This window comes from Lemur catta, chromosome X, assembly GCF_020740605.2.
Source record: "Lemur catta isolate mLemCat1 chromosome X, mLemCat1.pri, whole genome shotgun sequence".
Classification (NCBI taxonomy): domain Eukaryota; kingdom Metazoa; phylum Chordata; class Mammalia; order Primates; family Lemuridae; genus Lemur; species Lemur catta.
The window spans coordinates 59,258,092-59,283,493 of NC_059155.1; the positions used below are offsets into that span (position 1 = coordinate 59,258,092).

At 38.7% G+C, this 25,402-nt stretch overlaps 1 long non-coding RNA gene and 1 pseudogene across 1 annotated transcript; one reads left to right on the forward strand and one right to left on the reverse strand.

The window, feature by feature from the left end:
* The first annotated feature begins 8,261 nt into the window (after positions 1-8,261).
* LOC123628630 lies at positions 8,262-25,057 on the forward strand. The gene is made up of 3 exons (XR_006731711.1): positions 8,262-8,470; positions 9,775-9,918; positions 24,391-25,057. It is a non-coding gene; the product is annotated as an uncharacterized LOC123628630 (long non-coding RNA).
* Positions 12,896-14,838, reverse strand: LOC123628628 (annotated as a pseudogene).
* Positions 25,058-25,402: the final 345 nt, after the last annotated feature.

Here is a 25,402-nt window from a genome sequence, read left to right on the forward strand (position 1 = left end):
GGTGGTGCATACCTGTAGTCCCAGCTACTTGGGAGGCTGAGGCAGGAGGATCACTTGAGCCAGGGAGTTTGAGGTTGCTATGAGCTAGGCTGATGCGATGGCACTCACTCTAGCCTAGGCAACAAAGCGAGACTCTGCCTCAAAAAAAAAGAAAAAGAAAAAAGAAATGACTCCTTTATCATTATGTATTGCCCCTCTTTATCCATGATAATTTTCCTTGTTTTGAAGTCTACTTTTCTGAAATTAATGTATCTACTCCACCTTTCTTTTCATTAGCATTAGTATAGTATATCTTTCTCTATCGCTTAACTTTTAACTATCTGAATATTTATATTTAAAGTGGGTTTCTTATAGAGAACCCTTGTGTCCTTTTTTAATGCAGTCCCTGTCTTAACTGGCATATTTACACCATTCACATTTAAAGTGATGATTGATATAGTTGAATTAATATCTACCATCTTTTTTTAACTGTTTTCTGTTTATTGCATTTGTTATTTTTATTTATTTATTTATTTATTTATTTATTTATTTATTTATTTATTTATTTATTTTTGAGACAGAGTCTCACTGTGTTACCCGGGCTGGAGTGCCAAGGCATCAGCCTAGCTCACAACCTCAAACTCCTGAGCTTAAGCGATCCTCCTGCCTCAGCCTCCCGAGTACCTGGGACTACAGGCATGCGCCACCATGCCTGGCTAATTTTTTCTCTATATATATTTTTACCTGTCCAGATAATTTCTTTCTATTTTTAGTAGAGACAGGGTCTTGCTCTTGCTCAGGCTTGTCTTCAACTCCTGACCTCGAATGATCCTCCCACCTCGGCCTCCCAGAGTGCTAGGATTATAGGCCTGAGCCACCAGGTACCAGGCCTGCATTTGTTCTTTTTCATTTTTTTATCTCTCCCATTTTTCTGCCTTGTCTGCTTTTAATTGATCATTTTTTATTATTCCATTTTCTCTCCTCTCTTAGCATATCAATTATACTTCTTAATTTTTTAGTAGTTGTCCTAGACTTTGCAATATACATTTATAACTAATTTAAGTCCACTTTCAACTAACACTATACTGCTTCATGGGTAGTACAGGTACCTTATAGCTGAGTATTCCCAATTCCTTCCTTTTATCCCTTATAACACTGCTGTCATTCATTTCACTTGTAAATATGCTATAATCACATAATATATTACTTTGAACAAATATTTATTAGACCAATTAAGAATAAGAAAAATAAACAATTTTATTTTAACTTTTATTATTCTTTATCTGACACTTTTCCTTATGTAGATCTGAGTTCCTGACATATTATTTTCCTTCTCTCTGAGGAACTTCTTTTAACATTTTTTGCAAGACAGATCTACTGGCAATCAGTTTCTTCAGTGTTTATTTATCTGATAAAGTCTCTATTTCTTCTTCACTTCTGAAAAAATTTTTTTCAGAGGTAGATATATTCCTGAACTTCTTTACTTTTGAAGGATAATTTCACTGAATGTAGAATTCTCTGTTATTGAGCTTTATCTTTCAATACTTTAAATATTTCATCCCACTCTCTTATTGTTTTCATGGTTTCCAACAAGAAATCAAATGTAATTCTTAACCTTGTTCTTCTAGAGTAAGAATTTTCCTCCCTCTGGATTCTTTCAATATTTTCTCTGTTGTTGGTTTTCTTCAGTTTGACTATCATATAACTAGGTGTAGATTGTTTTGGAATTTTCCCGTGCTATTGTTTGGATGTTTGTCCCCTCCAAAGCTCATGTTGAAATTTGATCCCCAATGTTGGAGGTGGGGTCTGTCTAATGGGAGGTGTTTTGGGTCATGGGGGCAGATCCCTCATGAATGGCTTGGTGCCATCCTCACGGTAATGCATGAGTTCTAGCTTGATTAGTTCCCATAATTGCTGGTTATTAAAATGAGCCTGTCACCTCCCTCCCTCTCTCCCTTTCTCCCTCTCTCTCCATGTGATCTCTGCACATGCTTGGCTTCCCTTCACCTTCCACTGTGAGTGGAAGCAGCCTGAAGCCCTCACCAGATGCAAATGCCCAATCTTGAACTTTCCAACCATCAGAATTGTGAGTCAAATAAACCTCTTTTCTTTATAAATTATCCAGCCTTGGGTATTCGTTTATTGCAACACTAAATTGACTAAGACATCCTGCTTGCTGGATCTGTGGTTTGGTGTCTACCATTAATTTTGTAGAATTCTTTGCCATTATTTCATCAAATATTTCTTTTGCTCCTTTCTCTATCTCCTTCTGCTTTCCAATTATGCATATGTCACACCCTTTGCAATTGTCCCATAGATCTTGTATATTCTGGGTGGTTTTTATTTTTTCATTTTTTTTCTCCTTGTATTTCAGTCTGGGAGGTTTCTATTGACATTTCTTCAGGCTCACTGATTCTTTCTCTGCTATGTCCAGTCTACTTTTGAGCCGATGAAAGGCATTCTTCACTTCTGTTGTAGTGTTTTTCATTTTTAGCATATCCTTTTGATTCTTTCTTACGGTGACCATCTCTCTTTTTATATTACCCATTTGTTTTAGCATGTTATCTACATTTTCCATTAGAGCCTTTAACGTATTAATCATAGCTCTTTTAAGTTCCCTATATTATAATTTCAAAATCTGTGTCATATCTGAGTCTGGTTCTGATGTTTGCCTTATCTCTTCAGACTGTGTTTTTTCTTGCATTTTTTCCTACTTTTGTGATTTGTGATTTTTTGTTAATAGCTGGACTTGATGTATCAGGTATCTGAGGAATACAGGCCTTTAGTGGAAAGTTTTATGTTAATCTAAGAGCTGGTCTATGTTTAATGTTAGCTGTAGTTGTAGGTGCCAGAGGCTTTAGATTTCTGTAGTGTTCTTTTTTTTTTTTTTTTTCTTTCCCTGGTGTTTCCCTAAGAATAGGGAAACATCTCCCTCATAAAATAGAGGCTGTGTCTTAAAGGTCTTTTAGGTTTTTTTTTGTTGTTGTTTTGTTTTTTCGAGACAGAGTCTCGCTCTGTTGCCCAGGCTAGAGTGAGTGCCGTGGCGTCAGCCTAGCTCACAGCAACCTCAAACTCCCGGGCTTAAGCGACCCTACTACATCAGCCTCCAGAGTAGCTGGGACTACAGGCATGTGCCACCATGCCCAGCTAATTTTTTCTATATATATTTTTAGTTGGCCAGATAATTTCTTTGTATTTTTAGTTTTAATTGACTGTTTTTATAACTGTGATGGTAAGGAGTGAAGGAGAAGAAGTGTTCTATTATCTTATGATTAAATTTTAGTCTTTTAGTGGGCCTGAGTCCCTGGGCTGTGACCTTCAGATGTGTTTCTTAGCCTTTTTTTCTCCCCTAGATTAGACAGGAAAGTTAGAGTGGGCTGGAGTTGACTGGGTGCTCTTCACCCAGTTAGACAAGTCTCTGGAAAAATTGCTTACCCCGGAGAGCAAACTTTTGTTGTGGAGAAAGCTCTGGGCGTATTTCGAAATGGTAAATTTAACCCTCCTCTTGCCAAAAACCTTAGGGGATATTTCTTAGATCTTCACTTTGAGAATCTGCTTAGTTCCTGGAGGTAAAACCCAGGAAAGTGTGAGACCTCCCTAAGACTAAGGTTTCTCACTCTCAAGCTAATTTACACTCAGCCTCCAGCAATTTGTCAAAGTCATCAGTGAAGTGTTCCTATCACTTTAAAGATCCAGAGGCTTCTGCTCTAGGTAAAGTAAGCTGATCTCAGCTATGATTCTCTGTATTTGCCTCTCTCTCCAGATTTTGGGGTGGCAGTTTGTCTTGTAACCTCAATTATCTAAGGGGCCTATGAAAAGTCATTGATTTTCAGTTTGTTCAGCTTTTATTCTTATTCCAAGTGTGGGAATGATTTCTTCCAAGCTCTTAACATGTCAGAACTGAAACTGGAAGTCTGTATGCACTTTTCAAATCTCATCAAAGGATGCATATAAGATCTGTGTATTTTTACCATATATAAATTTTGCCTTAAAAATATAAACAAATACTGAACTCCAGTTTATGATATGCATGTTGAACTTCCAGGGGTGATGTGTGCTGATGTAACATAATTTGAAACACATCAAAGAAGACGGGTTGAATGGAAAAAAGAATGCATAGTTGGATAGATATGAGATGAAGCAAATATACTAAAATGATGGTTATAGATTTTTTTAGGTTGTGCTTTTGTGTATGCTCATTTTAAAATTCTTTTGATTTTTTTTATGTCCAAAAATGTTCATAATAAAATGTTGGAATGAATGCATCATACTGTATGTAATCTTTGGCAATTGATACTTTTTTCACTTAGTATTCCTCTACATTGTTAAGTATTACCATAGTTTGTTCATTTTGACTCCTTTGGTGAGCATCTGGTTTGTTTCCACGTTTTTATGTCATGAGCAGGCTCTCCTGAACGTGCTTTTACGTTTTCTGGGCTACATGGGCAAGAGTTTCTCTTGGGATTATTCCTAGGAGTGGACTCGCTGAGTGGTGAGGTATGTGAATGTCTAATTATAGAAGGAAATGCCAAACTGCTTTTCAAAGTGGTTTCACTAACTTATACTCCCACCAACAGCGTATGAGAGAGCCTTACTGAAAGGATGGTCTTGCTAACAGTTAACAAGAAAATAAATTTCTAGGCGGCCGGGTGCAGTGGCTCACGCCTGTAATCCTAACACTCTGGGAGGCCGAGGTGGGAGGATCACTCGAGGTCAGGAGTTCGAGACCAGCCTGAGCAAGAGCGAGACCCCGTCTCTACTAAAAATAGAAAGAAATTTTATGGACAGCTAAAAATATAGAGAGAGCCGGGCATGGTGGCGCATGTCTGTAGTCCCAGCTCCTCGGGAGGCTGAGGCAGGAGGATTGCTTGAGCCCAGGAGTTTGAGGTTGCTGTGAGCTAGGCTGACACCTCGGCACTCTAGCCAGGGCAAAAGAGCGAGACTCTGTCTCAAAAAAAAAAAAAAAAAAATAGAAAGAAATGAAACAGACAACTAAAAATCTATATAGAAAAAATTAGCCAGGCATGGCAGCACATGCCTGTAGTCCCAGCTACTCGGGAGGCTGAGGCAGGAGGATCACTTGAGCCCAGGAGTTTGAGGCTGCTGTGAGCTAGGCTGATGCCACAGCACTCTAGCCCGGGCAACAGAGCAAGACCCTGTCTCAAAAAACAAAAAAAGAAAAAAAAGAAAAGAAAAGAAAAGGAAAAGAAAAAAAGAAAAGAGATTTCTAATTGGCAGCCACTTAGAGTAGCATAAGCCTTGCCTCTAAGGTTAGTAACATGAATATCTCTCCTACAGAGATGTTTACCTAGCAATTAAAGGAAGCTGAGCACACAAAAGAAGGCATAAATCCTCATTAACTTTTGTCAGAGCTGGTCAATTCACATTCCAAAAGGAAAGAAAGTTTCTGGGACAGAGGAGGAAGGGGTAGACTATCTGATGGACTGTCATCAAAAATTGACTGCCTGTAAAAAAGTTTTTTGAGTATTGTTTAAACAGCCTTGAAAAATTTCCTGAGCAGACAGCAAGAGTGCGAACTTCCCCCATTTCTTCAAGAAGAGACGGTAATAGATGCCTCCTGCTATCAAAAAGAAAGAAGAAATTAATTTCTGCTATCAATCTGCTGCGTGAGAAACAGAAAAAACCAATACAGCAGTTTCTCAGCTGTTTTCTGCCAATTGGGCTACAGTCATAACTCCTCCACCCCTCCTCAGCCTGCCCTAATAAAAACTCAGAGTCATTTGGCCTCACGGCCAGCGTGTCTGTCTGTCTCTCTCTCCTCTCTCTCCCTCTGAAATAAACTTTTACTTCTGTATATGGTAATTACTGAGAATTCTTTCTCCCCTGGCATATGTACTTCACACCCTAATACTCCCCAACATTTAATCTTGCCCAACTGCTTTATTTTTGTCAAATGAATGGGCATAAGAGAGTATCTCACTGTGTTCTCAACAGGCATTTCCCTGATCACTAATATTTTGCTAATTATTTTATTAATTGCTGGTTTTAACTTTTACTTACCTCCTTTGCAGATATTTTGTTTTCCTTTCCTACAGTTTGTATTAAAAGTTTAGATAATTTGTTTTCAGAATTTCTTGTTTATTAATAACTGCAGTTTATGATATAAATAATCTTAAGTATACTAATTTGCCCAACCCATAGATGTTATATGTAGTGTGCTCATGCTCTTATAATTCTAAGTAGTTGGTAATCCATTTTGATTTCCTCTTTAACTCAAGTATTAATTGTATGTGAGTGTTTTTAATGTCCAGGAATTTGAAATATTTATTTTCTTTGTTTTTATCTCCATTTTTATTGCATTGTGGGCTGTGAATATTGCCTATGTGATATCATTTTAAAGATTTATTATTTGGGGTGGCCTAGTAATAGGAGAATTTATAGGAGTATCTCATTCATGTTTAAAATGTGCATTCTCCATTGAGTACAAAATAAAGATTGAATGAAGCTATAAAAAACATCAAGTTTTTTGATTGTATTATTCCAGTCTTCATATCTTACACATTTCATCTATCTGATCTTGTCAGTTTCTGTGAGATGTGTTTTTCTTCCACTGTAATTGAATACTTGTAAAATTTTCCCTGTTGCATCAGCAAGTTTTTGTTTTATGTATTTCAAAAGTACATATGCACACATAAATACCCATGACTGGTGTATCTTTTTGGTGGCTTGTAAGCTTTTCAATTAAGAAATCTGTTTATCTCTTTTAAAATTGTTCACTTTGAAATCTATTTTGTCTAATATTAATAGTTACTTGTGAATACTTCATCCATTTCTTCATTTAAAAAAATTTTTTATTATAAACTTTATATATATATACTAAAGTAGAGGAAATAGTATAATGACTTCCTATGTACACAAAGCTCAGCTGCAACAGTTATCAACATTCTATTTTCTTTCATTACTTCCCCATTCCCTTGGTTGAGTATTTTAAAGCCAATACCAGACTTCGTATCATTTCCCCCATGTACCTCAGTATAAATTTCTAACACAGAAGGACACTTCTTTCCTTTTCTTTGTCTGCTCCTTCTCCTCCTCCTCCTTTTCTTACCCACAATACTATCATCACCTTCAACAAAATCAACAGTAATTCCTGGAACGTTTTAGACATATATGTGTGCTAGCAAGCTTTCGTGGATTCAATTTCTTATTCACTCAACAAAAGCATTATCTAGTCCAGGGCTGTGGGAGAGACAGAGAATCAGAGAGTCCAACACTCTAATTTCCAGAATGTTTAACTGGAGTCCAAAAAGGATGTGCCTGATCTGAGGGCATGAATGTAGAGGACACCAGAGCTTAAGACCAGGTGCTTTCAAAAAGCCTTCCCCACTTGCTGGATCAGAAGGGGCTTCAGCTGACATAGAGTCTCCTACCATGGTCAGGGAGGGCTTTCCATAGCAGGTATGTGGGCTGGGTGTTGGAGAATGTGTAGCAGTTCATCCATTGAAAAGAAACGGATTCTTTTCACCCCTGTCCCGTGATATCTCCTGGAGAGGCAATGGCATCTCCATAATTTCCTATTTGAGGTGCTAAGAGGCAGCAAACCAGTTGTGGGGCAGGGTCAAAAATTTGTCTTAATGCTGCACTTACATAGTTATTACTTAGACTTTATTTTACGAGGAACTGTGAACAATAAAGTTTCCTAAAAGATGCTTTTATTGACACATTATATTAGACGGAGAAAATGTGTGGCCATATCAATTTAAAACTTATTTTAATTTATACCTATTATTATGTCAGTTGGGGTGGTTGGTGTGGGGGCTGATGGAGATTATGGGGACGTTTAGGCCCTCGCTCCAATACCCTCCTTCTTACCCACCCCCAATCGGACTGGACGGTACCACCTTGATTTATCTCCCCTCTCTCCTCGTGGTATCTCCCAGGCGAGACTGTAACGCTCCTATTGCATCACCAGTAGTATCGCCCAGGAGGTACCATCCTCACATTTCCCCCTCTCCTCCAGTGGTATCTCCCAGACTCACTCAGGGCCCGTCTCTTTCTCTTCTCATTAGTATAGGCTCACCTTTCCCCCACGCCATATCCCTAGCGGCCCCTCGACTTCTCTAGAAGTTGAGCTCCAGAGCCTAACTGCAAAGATCCCTAACCACCAGAAAGTCCACCCAAAGAAGGGCGGGCTATTTCTTCCCAGTGCAGCTCCATTGTTTTGCTCCGTGAGGCGGGAAGCCACTTCTTCCACTGTACGTCAGGAACAACCTTCCGAGATGTCGGTCCCCACGAAGTGCTACGTGGGCGCGGCCATATTCCAAGCCCAGGAAAGCCGCCGTTGGTAACCGTAACTGTACCCTGCAGATGGCGGAACACAGCTTCGCAGGTGCTTTTGAGCATGCCTATCAGAAACCCCCACCCGGCCCCGCCCAGCCGCCGCGCTGTTAGAGGTCAGCGTTCCGAGTGGAAAGGGTTTTCAAAAGGTGATGGATGGTTCAGCGCTTGAGGGCGCTGAGGTGAATTTGAGGTTAGCGATGGGGTTACTCTACGCTGAGTGTTGGGGAAGGGGAGGTGGGTCGGTGGATTCAGTGATGGGGTCTTTACGTTGGTGCTCAGCTAATTAGTAGTAAGCCTTTCTTTTTCTAATATAGGCATTAAGGCCATAGATTTCCAAGCCCCAAAAGATTTTGCTTTATCATATTTTCATTATTGTTCATTTCCAAGCATTTTAAAAATTCATTTATGATTTTTTTCATTTCACACGTGTCATTTTGAAGTACGTTTCTATTTGCAATAAACAGGCTCATCCTTCTGTTACTGATTTCCAACCAGGTTTCTCAGTGGTCAGATAATGTGATTTGTGTCCTGAACATTTCTTGAAATGAGTGGAGACTTGCCTTATGGCCTAGACCTTTGTGAATTCCCATAAATGTTCTATCTTTTGCTTTTAGAGAATGTGTGTTTTCCAGTTGTTAATTGTATTGTTCAAAACTTCTATACCCTCTCTGATTTTTTTCACCTACTTGCTCTATTGAGGGCAGTGTGGTGGTGATTTGGGCATTTCCTTTTGCTTGTGTCAGCTTTTGCTGTATTTGAGCCTTATTATTAGGTACAGATGTGTGTATTTTTAATAGATATTACCAAGTGGCTCTCAAAATGTTATATATCCTGATATATATACACACATGTACATTTATGTATATAAAATATTAATATTTCCACCAGCAATGTATTGTGAACTACAACAAAATCTTAAGCTCCCCCCTCAGCTGACTGAATGGACCCCCTCTTGGACAAGGGGATACCCTAAAGCTGACTGCTGGTCATGAGAAGGGAGGTTAGACATGGTTCATCATGGCCCCTCCCTTTTTTGGAGATACCCTTTGTAGCTCATTAAAAGGCCTAAGGCTATGTAAGATAAAGCTTAAACCACACCTGCAGGTCCTCAATTTATATAACAAATCACTTGAGTCTGGGTATATAGCCAGTATCTTGTCTCTGATTAGCAGACTTCCTTATCTTAACTTAAAACATTCCAAGACTTTAGAAAAAGCTTCATTTCTTTAACCAATTACAAATCAAAGAGTCTTTAAACCCACTTATAACCTATAAGCCCCCACTTTGAGACGTTCCACCTTTTCAGGCCAAACCAACATATGCCTTCCATGCATTGATTTATGACTTCATATGTAATCCTGTCTCCCTGAAATGTATAAAACCAAACTGTAACCCAACCACCGTGAGTCCACTTGCTGAAGGCTTCTTGGGTGTGGCTCCAGGCAATGGTCCTCAAACTTGGCTCAGAATAAACCTCTTCAAATTATTTTACAGAGTTTGGTTTCTGTCAGATGGTGCCCAGATGTAGACCTCAGAGATGACTCAAGACCTCCAGAAGGAGTAGCTTGAACTTGGTACCAGATACCGGCATGGCCTCCTTGGGCCCCATGACTCGAACCTTGCTCTTGGGTGGAACTGGTAAGTCCTCCTGAGCTCTGGACCTCCTGTTCCCAGTTAGTGGTCCTGGTTTATTCTGAGCTGTTGGTTCTTTTCCTAGGAATTTGTTGTTCTGGATCCTAATTTTGATTCGAAGTTGCATTCTAAAGGGTCTTCTCCATTGCCTCTTCCTCCCAAAATTAATCTCAGTTGGCTTCTCTGTGCATTTGTGAGAGAGGAAACCTAACTGTCTTATTTGTAGATAAATGAGAGACTGAGTTCCTTAGTTCTGAAGAGAAAGGGCATTTTACTCCTCCCAGCCAAAAGGCACCCCTGGGTGACCGGGGCCTGAGTAGGAGTTGCCTGGGGTGATCCCCCATGTCGCGAGTGGCCCTATAGGGAACCCTCCAACAAAATTAATTAAAAGAAGGCTCGTCCAGGAAACACATATAAGAGGTGATCACTCAGCATTTTGAGTTCTCTTGGAGGTAGTAGACCCCCAAAGAGAGAAACTGAGACAGACATGTTAGAGAGTGGGAATGACTCAGTGGTGAAACCCTGTAGAGTCCCACCCACAATCAGCATGCCCTGGTCCACCACACTAAACCCTAGACTACAGTTTGGTTGCTTCTTTTAAAGAAAAATGGGAAAAAAATCCTTTAAAAATGAGGAAAGACAAAGAGAACAACCCCCTTCAGGCACCCCAGTTGGTTTTTAGCACCTCTACTTGCAAGTATTTGTGTAAATGGAAAGATTCAAAGGCATGCCAGGTTTTCTAGGACTTCAGATGGTTATGGCCAATTCTTGTGCAGAAGTTTTTACTGAAGGGCAAATTATATCAAGGAAAATTCAGAACTCAAATGGTCACCCTGCCACTATAGAGTTAAAATGTCCAGTCTCTCAAGCTCTCTATCTCTCTTTTCTGCCTACTCTAAACCTACTAAGTTTTTCTGCTGATGTTGAGATAAACTCATTATTTATGGTATCACCAACTGAAGGCTACCCAGAGATCTTGCAGCCAAGATGTAAAATGTAAACATTGAAAACTCATTTTAAACTAAAGAAAAAAGGTAAAAGAGGTTTTATTTAAGTCAAACTGCCATGAAAACTGCTTTACCCAAACTTTTATCCACAGGTGTAATTACATTACCTATCAGGGCAACTAAAGGTTAGCCATGTGAATAAGTTCCAGTTTTGTCAGAAGAAATTTGGCTCCAGTTGTCTTTTGCAAATTGCTGAGTTTGTATTACTATTGTTACCCGCCCAACCAAGTTCATTGCCCACTGCTCAAGAGGAAGCCAATACGCTGAGACAGCAGGGGTTACAGCAGAGAAAATTTAATATTGCAGGTGCCATGTCAGGAGATAGGAGGAGTTTCTGAAATCCATCTCCCTGAAAATTTGGGAGAAAGGGTTTTTAAAGACAGTTAGGTGGGCAAAGGGCTAGGCAATTGGGTCTGCTAATTGGCTGGGTTCCGGGAAGAACCCCAGGGGTATAGAAATTGTCTTCTTTGCTGAGTCAGTTCTTGGGTGGGGGTCACAATACTAGTTGAATCCGTTCTGGGTATGGGCCACTGGTCTGGGTGGGTCAGCCATTCCACTGGAATGCAGGGGCTGCAAGATAACTCAAAAACTAGCCTTAGGTTTCACAAGGGTGATGTTATCTATGGGGAAAGTTAAGAATCTTTTTTTTTTGTACTTAAAAGAATTTTAATTGATTCATCACAAAAGCACTGAGCAAACAAAATAGGTAATAAACATTTTTAAATAAAATTTTTAAAGAATTTTAAAGAACAGCAGTGCAGAAAATAGTATTAAGATGTTTGCATTATTACACACATTTTAACACTTCTACATTCCTTTTGGAACCTAGGCTTTTAAATTTTGGAACCATGTTAACTTACAGGCAAAAAGATTGCAGATGAGCAGATTCTACACAGAGTGACAACCTGGAAAGCTACTCACCTAGAGTCTTATTGCCAGACAGTAAATGATTTTTTAGAATCAAAACAATCTGAATAATTTTTTTTTGCTTTACAAAGTAAGCATGAAAGAATTATACTAGAAAAATCTGTACACATTTAGGTGTAGTTACATAATGTCATCATATTCTCTGGTCCACCAGCCTAGATATATTTACTAACCCTGATTCTGTGACCACACATTTTGCAAAGATTTTTTGCCAGATGTCTCAGAACAAGAAGGTGCATTTTAAGCAAGCAAAAAAATACAAAAACGAAACCAAACAAATTAGGCATCCATTTTGTTAATGACATCAATTCCTAGTAACAAATTCCTAAAGTAGCACTATCAGTATTTTCATGCAACAAAAATCAATGAAATGATAATAATGTAGTTAATTATAATTTTAATTAAATTTGATGACAGTTGCATATTTGATTAATTTTCAAAGATTAAAACATTAAGCCATGGAATTCTGCTCTACATAAGTGGATATGGGATGTCTTACTCTTACTTACCATCTTTTCTTGTTACAAATAAGAAACTCAAAATACTTTCTAAATATATTCAGACTGAGCCACTGTACAGAAGGAGCTATAAAGCAAGAACTTTGTATATAGAATTCAGGAATTACCTTTAAAAATTAAGCATGGAAATTTTTTTGCCTGGGTTTAAATTTGCCTCTTGGCTTCTGATGTGGCATGAGATAATCCTGGTCTAAAGGTGTGCTTTATAAAAGACCAGGTTGGGGTACATTTTCTCAAGACCTCTTGAGGCGATGTGCTCCAGAGGCTGGTCACACACATTCAAGCTCAAAATAAACCTGTTTAAATTAAAAAAAAAAAACCAAAAACCGAAAAACAAAAACAAAAACAAAAAAAAAAAAAAAGAGAACATAAAGCCTAAAAAAAACAAAAGACCAGGTCCCATTTCCATAGAGAACACCTTGCTTTGTCAAAACTCTTACACAGGAGTCAAGTAATTTTTCTGTTACAGCTACAAAGTTTCATAATTAAAGATCCATAGTGCTAATCAATACATCACCCAAAGAATTTCCTTTTCTTTGAATCCCTACATAATTTCTGAACTTATCCACACAGTAACTGTTTTATATTTGAAATCGGCTTTAACTATTAAAATTGTATACCAGGAAATTAGGGGTGTTGCAGTACTTGGTTGCAAATAACTTGCCATCTGGTGTTGGGTCAGAGAATGCTATTTCATCAGTGCTGAGAAAACAGCCAAACATGAAGCAATTCCTGAGAGTATCCACTAGTCGTCTAGCAATGCGCTTTCTTCTCTTCAATCTGAAAACCCAGATTCTGCTTATCCCACAGATTGCAGGTTCTGGTACATTTGAACATTGCCAAGCCCTAGGACATTCTTTAGAGCTTAGGGATTCTGGGCCAGTTGGTTCAGATAGGACGCGAAAGGCCTGTTTGATGGGCTCTGCAATTAAACATCCAACTACTCTCTTTTCATCAGATATAAAGAGAAAAGTTTTGGTTTTGTTTGGACACTGGGAAACAACTTGCTGGAAGCCCAATTCATTATCAACAAGTTCTTGGACATCTTCTACCTTTCTGAGAGCGTAACTTGGATCACGTGGCAGGACCAACACGATTTTCCCATCCCAAAACTCTGCTACTACTCGTTCTTTCTTCCACCCCACATATTTGATTCCTTCCAGAAATCTGTGTTGATGCTGAACATGCTGCATTTTATCTTCAGGACTGGAAGCATTATATATCATGCCACAAGATTTACACATAGTAGCCCCAAAATATTTCTGACCTGCATCAATGATGAGCTGGTCTTTTGATTCTTTATTTGTATCTCTGGCATTAGTATTTTTCTGGGTATTGGTCTGTTTCAAGACGTTAGTACATATGATGGATCCCACAGAAGACTGTTCTTCAGCTAGAGATCTTTTTGTATTGACTGAAGACGCATTGAAGATGGGATAGATGGACTCGGGAGCCATTGTCTTGTTCTCACCAAGAGAATCCTCTGAAGAAAAAGACTTATTTTTATCTACTTTACATTCCCTTGAAGAAACTACTCCATCTGACGAATCCTTTACTGATTTGTCTTCATTTTTACTTCTTGCACTCAGTAGCTCAATGTTCAATTTCCTTTCCAGTAATAAGCACTTTGGCATTTGCCTTGTCTCAAAAGTTTTTCTTTCACTGACAGTCTCTACATCAGAATCTTCAGTCACTACTGATTTATTCTTTTGGGTGAGTCCCAGTGATGGCTTATTTTCCTGAGAAATTTTTCTAAGACAGGAATTTTTTCTACTAACAAAAAATGCTGCTCCACCCTGGAGTGTAACCTGTGGTTTTATTTTTTGGCTTAAAACTCGAAGAGCATTAGGATTATTTTTAGCTGAATAACAATTATTCTCTTTCTCCATAATTGGCTTATAGGGCACTCAATTTTGCTTAGAATTTTTAGAATTCCTTGATACAGGCTTGATGTGCTTGTAACTTGGTTGACACTTAGCAGTTAAACTCTTCTGTGGTGTTTTCTTCCTCTTCTTGGAGCAAATTGCTTTTCCCTGAATATTTTCTGTCACACCGGGAAAAGATTTATCTTCATTATTAGTTTTTACACAAGTGGATCTACTCTCTTTTATTAGCTTTCTCTCCAGTGGATTAAGGTACAACTTATTTTTGTTGTTGTAAAAGGATACAGTGGACACAGCAGATTTAAATGGTGAATCTTGATTTGCAGATGGCAATCTATCTTCTTCAGCTGTTTAGAATGGACTTAAGATGAAACGGCCTTGTTGAGAGCAATGCACTTTTTCTTCATTTTTATCACTTTGACAAATGTGCTTCTTATTAGGTGATGGAAATAGATTTTCAGAGAAGTGAAAAATTGATTTCTTTGATGGAATATCTGACAACAGGCTTTCACAGTTCAAAGAATGCTGCTTCCTCTTCCTTGGAGTAAAAGATGCCATCTTAATTGCTGTGCCTCAGTCTGGCGACCTCTCCTCAGCCGAACCCAAGAATCTTTATGACCATCAGCTGTGTGACTCCTGAGTAGCAATTATAGGAAAGCAAACAAGGGGACAGTGGCTGGTTATTATCATTATTTTTAGCTATGCCTGTGCCTTTGCTGAGTTTTAGGCCCTTAACACAGTTCTCGCCTTGCACCCCTTTATTAATTTGTAAAGAGTGGTTTCACTACCTCATGGCTAGAGTTCTGAGATAAAATCTATTGGAATTTTGTGTATGTGTGTAAGTGTATATGTTTAGATATGTTTTATCTGTGTCCATGTATTATATATTTGTGCCTACATGGTTGCAGACTGGCTTATAAATAAGGGAGTGCTCATAAATTAAGTAAACAAAACCAAATGCTTTTCTAGTTCACACGAATTTAGTAATCTTTGGTAAATAAGTTGGGTTGTTTAGAAAATGTATTATTGGTAAAGTAAGAATAAAAATGTTTTCAAATTGTCAGCACACATTTTTGCCTGGGTTTTACTGGATATTTTTATGTTCTTAAGGTGTCAGGGTTTGACACAAAGGTTATAAAACTATAAACCCAGCCAAAGATAAAATGATCTGTGTTTGTATGATTTTTGATAAGTAAGGTAAATTTAACATTTTTGGTCTAATGTAATAGTCAAATCTCCTGAGTTATCAGTGAAAATACCTATGTGTTTAACTTTAAGGTTCTTAATTAGGTAAAAATGTATACATGCCTAAACAAAAAATAAGTGTCAATAAATTAGAATAAATAAAACAGCAAGTAAATAGAGCACAGAAACAGAAACTTATGATCAAAAGTTTTTAAAAATATTTTGGTTTTGGTCTTTTAATCCTAGCTGCAGATACAGTTTCTTCCACTGATTTCAATGTCTGTGGAAAGGTACACAAAAAAAAAATGTTTCTAACTCCCATTTTCTATCATCTGAAATTAATACTACTATTAGGGATTCAAAGCTGTCCTAGAAATTTTAGTTATAAGAACTTAAAATTGGAAGCTTTAGTTTTCCCTTGGTCTTGTCCACTCTTGATTTGCTAGCTGGTTATGTGTACATTATGTTGCCATAGCAAAGGTTTTGCGTAGGGAAAAAGCCCTAAACTGTTAATTTTTGTATAGTATAATAATTTATTTTAACTAAAATGGCTACTAAAATCCAAAGATAATCTCAGAGTCTTACTCCTTGGAAATATTGCATGTACTCAAGTTTACACCCAAGTTGGAAAATGTTTTGAGACTAGATTGTTTTTTTTTTGTTTTGAGACAGAGTGTCACTTTGTTGCCCGGGCTAGAGTGAGTGCCCTGGTGTCAGCCTAGCTCACAGCAACCTCAAACTCCTGGGCTTAAGCAATCCTACTGCCTCAGCCTCCCAAGTAGCTGGGACTACAGGCATGCGCCATCATGCCCGGCTAATTTTTTCTATATATATTTTAGTTGGCCAGCTAATTTGTTTCTATTTTTTTAGTAGAGAAGAGGTCTCGCTCTTGCTCAGGCTGGTCTCGAACTCCTGACCTCGAGCGATCCACCCGCCTAGGCCTCCCAGAGCGCTAGGATTACAGGCATGAGCCACCGTGCCCGGCCTAGATTGTTTTTAAAATAGCTTAATCTTGATTCTCATGTAAGACAAAACACATTATGACTTTGTGTCATTGTTTGAGGTGCTAACGGTTGGTGCTGAAGGGTTTTTCAGTCCATAGTCAAGAGCTATCATGTTGATGGGGCTCAAAAACTACCCTAAAATGAAGGCCTTCAGAAGCAAAAGTTCTCTGACCTTACCTGGTCCTCCTGCCTCTTTGTCCCATTCTTCCCTGAAGCTAGCCACAGAAATCAGAATCCCTCTTACCCAAGGCAGGTCATACAAGCCAGAACCCCTTTTTCTGAAAGCTGGCCATAAAACCTAAAATTATTCTATGTAAAAACTGGTAATGATCTGACCTACTTTGTTTTACTGTAAAACCCTCATTCCAGAAAGGGCCCTGCGCCACACCCAGAAGGAATAAATACATGCTCCGAGAGGCCAACCAAACAGAATCTAGATAGAAAGGCCTTGCTGGGTTCTGCCACTCAGCCTGTTAGCATTAGATCATACCCTTTTTTTTTTTTTTTTTTTTTTTTTGAGACAGAGTCTTGCTCTGTCGCCTGGGCTAGAGTGCTGTGGATTCAGCCTAGCTCACAGCAACCTCAAACTCCTGGGCTCAAGCAATCCTCCTGCCTCAGCCTCCTGAGTAGCTAGGACTACAGGCATGTGCCACCATGCCCAGCTAATTTTTTCTGTTTTTAGTATGGACGGGGTTTCACTCTTGCTCAGGGCTCAGGCTGGTCTCAAACTCCTGAGCTCAAGGGATCCTCCTGCCTTGGCCTCCCAGAGTGCCAGGATTACAGGCATGAGCCACCACACCCGGCCTAGATCATACCATTTTTGTCCAGTCGTTTCTACACAGCTGTCCATACTTTGTTGACCCTAAAACATAAAAATGGACAATTTTCCCTGTATCTTTGAGTGTTCATTCTGAAGGCTCCCATGTATAAATTTGTAATTTTTCTTCCTATTAATTAATCTGCCTCATATCAGTGAATTTTCAGTAAAGCTTTATGGCGACAGTGACCTTTCCTCCCTACAGTTTGGCTAAACTGATGTCACACATTCCCATATACATTAAGATTAATTCTGGACATTTTCTTATATTTTACTGGCCTATTGGTTCTTGTTTTGATTGCATTAGTTTTTATTGTAAGTTTTAATATCAGAGTATAAGCATCCTTTCCATATTCCTTTGCATGATTTTCTTGGCTATTTATACTTCCATATGGAATTTGAAATTTTTTAAAAATTACTTTACAAAGTTAGAAAATAGGCCTGGCACGGTGGCTCACGCCTGTAATCCTAGCACTCTGGGAGGCCCAGGCGGGTGGATTGTTTGAGCTCAGGAGTTCGAGACCAGCCTCAGGAAGAGCGAGACCCTGTCTCTACTAAAAATAGAAAGACATTATATGAACAGCTAAAAATATATATATAGAAAAAATTAGCCTGGCATGGTGGCACATGCCTGTAATCCCAGCTACTCAGGAGGCTGAGGCAGGAGGATTGCTTGAGCCCAGGAGTTTGAGGTTGCTGTGAGCTAGGCTGAGGCCACGGCACTCTAGCCCAGACAACAGAGTGAGACTCTGTATCAAAAAAAAAAAAAAAAAAAAAACAAAGTTAGAAAATAATTGGAATTCAACTTGTAACATCATTATTTAAACAGGGTTAATATTGAAACGGTGATATTTTAATTTTATTATATTCCTGTCCAGGGATAGGATCTGTCTCTCCATGTGTTTAAGTTTTATATTATTTTTTTTTTTTTTTTTGAGACAGAGTCTCGCTGTGTTGCCCGGGCTAGAGTGAGTGCCGTGGCGTCAGCCTAGCTCACAGCAACCTCAAACTCCTGGGCTCAAGCGATCCTCCTGCCTCAGCCTCCCGAGTAGCTGGGACTACAGGCATGCGCCACCATACCCGGCTAATTTTTTCTATATATATATTTTAGTTGGCCAGATAATTTCTTTCTATTTTTAGTAGAGACGGGGGTCTCACTCTTGTTGAGGCTGGTCTCAAACTCCTGATCTCGAGCGATCCACCCTCCTCGGCCTCCCAAAGAGCTAGGATTACAGGCGTGAGCCACCGTGCCCGGCCTATATTATATTCTTATAGAATAACTATTAGTTTCCTTATTTTAGGTCCAGCACCTTCCTTGTTATGTACATATTTAGGTATTTTGTATTTGTTGTCATTATTGAAAATGGGATTTTTTTCCCTGTCCATCTGTTTCAATATGCTGTATTTATTTTCTTGTACCCTACCACCTTATTAAAATTCCCTGTGCTATTTTTCTGGGGACACAATGATATTACCTGCAAACAAAAATGATTTTTTGTCCTTTCTCAATGTTTCATCAGTTTATGTTATCTTTGTATTTCATTGTATTAGCTAGAACTTTCAAAACACTGTTGTGCTAGGAACACCCCTATGTTGTTACTATTAATAGTTTTAATGGAAACATCTTCACCATTTTACCTTTTATTATTATGCTTCCTGGTAATTTCAAGTCTGTGATCTTTTCTGAATTTTCATAATTTATTTCTAGTCTTGTTTTAGTTTGAGAATACTGCTGAATGATGTCAAATGCCTTTTTTAGTCCATCAATCTAATTGTATTGCTTTTCTCCTTTATGTGTTGATGTCATGAAATAAATTGATAGATGTCCTGACATTAAGCATCTATGCCTTACCGGAAAACCTAGTTTAATCATGAGGTAAAATTTTCTTTTGATTATTGCTGGATTCAAATTGCTATTATTTTATTTACAATCTTTCCATCTACAAGACAAAATAATTTCTACATAATTGCTTGTTTATAATAGAACTCTATTTTTTTCAGATAAGTACTTCATAAAATGAATTTGGAAATGTCCAAATTTTTCTATTGTTCACAACAGGGATTAGTAAACTTTTTCTGCAAAGGACCAGACAGCAAATATTTTAGGTGTTGCCAGTCACGCAGTCTCTATTGCAACTATTCAACTCTGCTGCTATAGCAAAACCAGATAAGATGTAAACAAATAAAAGTGACTGTTTTTCAATAAAATTTTACTTAGAAAAACAGATTGTGGGTCAGACTGGCCTGCAGCCTGTAGTTTGCCAACTCCTATTCTATTAATAGAACTTTTTAAAAAGTGTAGAAATACTCTGTTTTTTACAAGTTAGATTGCACGCCACATTAAGTCAATTTTATCCTGGTGTCTTTCTTTGTTTACTTAACTTTTTATTTTTGAAATAATTGTAGATTCACAGGACATTGCAAAAAATAGGACGGAGGGCTGGTGTCTTTTTAAATGTATACATTACAAACTTTCTAGTTATTGTTCACTGGTCACTTAGAATTTCTTTTCTTTCCTATTTTGCATTAGTTTTGTTCATTTATATATTTTTTCTTTTTTTAGAAAAGGAAAAAGATTTATTTTTCAGTTATTTATTGTTCCTGATACTCATTTCTGCATGTTGATTTTTTTTTATCCTGCAATTTTACTGAATTTGTTCATTAGTTCTAAGACTTTTTTTGGTAGAGTCTGTAATAAGATTGTGTCATCTGCAAACAGAGACAATTTGATTTCCTCCTTTCCAGTTCGAATGTCCTTAAATTCATTCTCTTGCCTAATTCCTCTGGCTAGGATTTCTAGCACTATGTTGAGTAAGACTGGGTGAGAGTGGGCATACTTGTCTTCTTCCAGTTATTAGAGGAAAAACTTTTGGCTTTTCCCCATTCAGTAAGATGTTAGCTATAAGTTTGTCATATATGGCTTTTATTGTGTTGAGGTACTTTTCTTCTATACCTTATTGATTGAGAGTTGTTAACATGAAGGGATGCTGAATTTTATCAAATGCTTTTTCTGCATATTGAGATGATCGTATTGTTTTGTCCTTCATTCTGTTGTTTCTTTATTCTTTTTTTTGTTCTTGTCAGTGTAGTGTTGAAGTCCTCCTCAATTATGATGCTGCTGTTTATTTCTTTGCTTAGATATAGTAGAATTTGTTGTATGAATCTGGAAGATACTGTGTTAGGTGCATATACATTTAGGATTTCTATATCTTCTTGTTGTATTACTCCCTTTACCATTATAAAATGACTACCTTTATATTTTGATAAGGAAGCACCTGTTTTATCTCCATATTTAAACATTACTATAGAGTTGCACGTAATATTCCACTAGAAGTAATATTCCTAAAACTGTACTTATTTCTTTCTGTTTCCTTTATAAGATTGGCCAGAATTTTATTCATGTAACTGGACATTTGAAAGGATTAGCTCTTCATATTATTTAGACCCTCAATATACACATAATACATACAAATATATTGCATTTAAGTTTTAATTTTGTTAATTATTACTTCCAGGGGTTAATTAGCATGATTTTATTTTTTAAATAATTTCTTTTTCTAATTGCTTAGGTTGAGTACTTAGCTTATTTATTTTGAGGTTTTTCTCTCCTTCTAATAACAAAATCCTTTAGGGCTGTAAATTTTCTTACAAATACAGCTTTTGCTGTGACCAGTAACTTATGGGACAAAGTGTATAATTTCAGTGTTAGTCCACCTTTGACTCTGGGTTTTATTTATTTATGTTTAATTATTTTTTATTGTAAAAAAAGGCATAACATAAAATTTACCATCTTAACCAGTGTTAAGTATTGTTATGCAGCAACCAATCTCCAGAACGTTTTCATCTTGCAAAACTGAAACTTTATATTCATTAAACAACTTTATTTTCTCTATCATTTGATCAAAATAAAATTATACCTGTAGGGACAGATTCTCTCTCCTCTTCATTTTTTTCAGCAAGATGAACAGTTGTACTTCTGGACTTTTCAAAGATAATTTAAAATTTTAATTAGAGGCAACTAATGTTTTCCTTAGGTATCTGTCTAAAGGGTGTCAACAGAAAATAACCCAAACTCTGTAAAATAATTTAAAGAGGTTTATTCTGAGCCAGGTTTGAGGACCATGGCCCAGAGCTATGCCACAGAAACCTTGAGCAAGTGGACATGCTGTTGTTGGGTTACAGTTTGGTTTTACACATTTCAGGGAGACAGGGGTTACATGTAAAGTCATAAATCAATACATGGAAGGAGTACATTGGTTTTGGCCCAAAATGGTAGGACATCTCAAAGCGGGGGAGGGAATTAGGGGGGAATTACAGGTTATAGGTAGGTTTAAAGACTTTTTGATTTGTAATTGATTAAAGAAATGAAGCTTTGGCCAGGCGCGGTGGCTCACGCCTGTAATCCTAGCACTCTGGGCGGCCGAGGCGGGTGGATCGTTGGAGGTCAGGAGTTCGAGACCATCCTGAGCAAGAGCGAGACCTGTCTCTACTAAAAATAGAAAGAAATTATCTGGCCAACTAAAAATATATATAGAAAAAATTATCCGGGCATGGTGGCGCATGCCTGTAGTCCCAGCTACTCGGGAGGCTGAGGCAGGAGGATCGCTTGAGCCCAGGAGTTTGAGGTTGCTGTGAGCTAGGCTGACGCCACAGCACTCATTCTAGCCCAGGCAACAGAGCGAGACTCTGTCTCAAAAAAAAAAAGAAAAAAAAAAAGAAATGAAGCTTTGTCTAAAGGCTTGGAAGGTTTTAAGTTAAGATAAGGACGTCTGCTAATCAGAGACAAGCCACCTGCCATATACCCAGACTCAAGTGATCTGTTAAGTAAGGCTGCAGCTGTGGTTTAAGCTTTGTCTTGCATAGCCTTAGGCCTGTTAATGAGTTACAAAGGATATCTAAAAGAAGGGAAAGGGGCATGACTGGGCATGTCTGACCTCCCTTCTCATGGCCAGCAACTCAGTTTTAGGGTATTTCTGGGGTCCCCTTGGCCAAGAGGGGGTCCATTCAGTCAGCTGGGGGGATTAAGACTTTATTTTAGTTCACAAGAGCCCTCATTTTTTTGTTTCAAATTCCCAGATTTTCATCTGTTATGATTATACAGGAATACATACATACATACATATACTTCCTGTTTTCGTCAAAAAGCTCATGATGTGGGGTGATTGTGTGTGTGTGTGTGTGTGTGTGTGTATCTGTGTACCCACCCATTGTATTGTTCTTTTATTTTGTGATCTCATTTCTGATTCAATTTTCCTTTTTTTAGAACTTGTCTTTGAATGCTTTCCTCAACTGTGGTAAATTGAAGGAACATTTTTCATATTATTTCATGTTGAAAACTGTCATTCTTTGCCCCGGCTGAGAAATGGTATCTTTGGGAGGGATATAGGATTCTTACATTGTGGTCCTTTTCCTCTATGATTTGTCGAGGTTAAATGACTCTGCCTTCCATTGTTGTAAATAAGAAGTCTGATGCTGGGAGGACGCCTGTGGGGGAGGATCAGTGATTCTCAATCTTCACTTTGCATCAGAATCTTCTGTGAGGTTTTCACACATACAGATGCCTAGGCCCACAGGTATTCTGTCACTGTTATTCAGGAGCAGAACCCTGCATAAACATTTTTAGAAGATCCCAGGTGATTCTGGTGTGCCAGCAGAGTTAGGAAGCACTGATTTCAGTCCTAATGGTATCAGTGATGGGAAGTCCTGCTGGAATTGCTCATTTGTTGGCAGTGAACGTGCATTTGGGGGAGCCCTTAGCAAATAATACTTGGACATATGTTGGGAAAGTCATTGCATCTCTGCAGGAATCATTAATTGTAGGAGTCAGTGATCCAGGCTTCTGCAAGTTAATGATTGAAGGTCTGATATGGTCATTGAGTGAGTAACGTGGAGCCTGGGAACTTTGGGGGGTCATATTTTGAAAACACTTGGGATCAGTGATTTGTGTTCTGTGGGTATCAGGAATTGTGACCATGTAGAGCCAGTTAACTGGGGCCTGGAATGCCAGTGTTGGGCATCTCCATGGGTCAGTTTTAGATACTGTAAGGAAAAATGATTGGCTCTCTGGGAAAATCAATGATTGGATTCCTGTTGAGGGAGGTGTTATTGAGATGCCTGTAGTGGGGATTATTTGAGGGCCCTTTGGAAGCCAGATAATTACCCTCTCGGAAAAGTAATTTGCAATCTGTTTGCGTTAATATTAAGAGTCAACGTTTACATTTTTCAGTAGCTTCCTTGCATTTGATGTGGTTCAGTCACTGATGGCTTCTGCTGTTAGCCAGAGGTGACAGTGATGTGGTCTCCAAGACCTGGGGCCTGTGGTGACCAATTATCAATAGGCTAGAATAAGTCAGGGATTGTCAGGGCATTTGATTCTGGTGTGCTGGTTTTCACGTCCAGGGAGGAGTTGGGAAGAGTAAGTCTGACTTCTTTTATGTTCTGCAGAAGAAGGTGGACCATGCTGGCTGCCTTGGATGTGCACTAAAGTGTCCAGGAGTTCAGTTTATGCACATGCAACATGGTTGCCCCATAACCTGAGCTCTTTGATGATAACAAGAAGCAGAAGTAATATTTATTAGGAGCCGAACATTGATAGGATGTGAGTGTGGTTGAGACTGTGAGAGTAGAGAGTGGTTGAGAGTGTGAAAGTTGGAACCAGTAGATCTGGGTTGAGTCCTGTTCTACTTGCTAACTTTGTGACCTGTGTGCATACGACTTAAAAGGTCTAAGCCTCTATTTTCTTATCTGTAAGTTGAGTAGAATAATAATAGTAACAACTAATTGTAAAGGTTGTGAAAATAAAGTGAGGTACCTTTGTACCATCCATGGTCCCTTATAATAACAGTAATTTCTAATATTTATTGAATGCTTATGCTTAGTATCATCTCATGTACTTGTCATTGTCCCTTAAGGTAGGCATATTCATCCTTGTTTTGGAACCTGGATTCCAAAGTAGCTTCTTCATATTCTCCCACCTAAACTGTGAGAGAGCTGAGATACAAACCTTCATTCACTTTAGTCCAAATATTACTATATTTCCCACATTCCACGATGACAATTAACTAGAGTTAGTGGCAGCCTAGGAAGCGTTTGTGGGTGAATGTGGAGTGAGTAACCTTGTGGACACTGTCTTTCCAGGGTTTCTTGGAGCCTCTGCAGAGTATTGGGGGCCAGACCCCTTAGTGGGAACTGCAAGATCTTCCTTCCAACCTCAACTTCCTTCACCCCAGCAGCTCTGGTTGAGTCCACAGGTGCCAGCCCAGCTTCAAGCTCCTGGGACGAGTGGAGCTGTCAGCAGGACAGCCTGAGGCCTGAGGCCCAGTGTGGACATGGCAGCTAATGGAGATGCTCCCCCGTGGTCCTCAGCCCTGGCTGCAGAGGGACACGGCAGCTCATGTGAGGTGAGGACAGAGAGGACCCCAGGGGCAGGAATTCATTCAGTGAGGAGATACCCCTGACCTGTCCCCAGGGCCTCAGTGCAGGGACAGGTAAGTCACAGGAAATGGCAGATTCCGGACTTGCTGCCCCAGAAACAGATCAGGATTCTCCACTGAGAGTGAGCACCACATGGCTGATGTCACCACATCCAGAGCCCTGTGGGTTTCAGCAGAAAATGTGACTTGGCTGATGGAGGAGGGGGATGTGGAGGGTCCAGCCCCATGGCCTAGGGGAGAGAGAGGCAGCTCCCTGCTGATTCCAGACTCTGAAAGGTACCCTTTCACCTGTACCTTTTCACTTCCCAGCTCTGAATTCATAGATTGCTTTTCTTTCCAAAATAGAACCAAAAAAATAAAAAACCTAGTCTCTGCTAAATATTTGTTTATTTATTTGCTTAGTTACTGCTTCCATTTCCCATTGTATTTACTAGGTTTATAATAATCTGAATAGTAAAATGAACACATATAAATCTGTAATAGGATCAGGGACACTATAGGCAGTGTGGACACATTTAACAACAGAACATCAGTGGGCTGTAAACACTGATGCAATATTGAATGAAGTTTAGTAAAATAGTTGTGAAGCAGATTCACTATGCGCTGATTACCAACTTGTCTGAGTTTGGTGAGACACAACACCCACACACACAACAAGTTACATGGAGTGAGTTTATTATGATACTTGCAGATAGGCAGCAAGGGACAACGGAAGC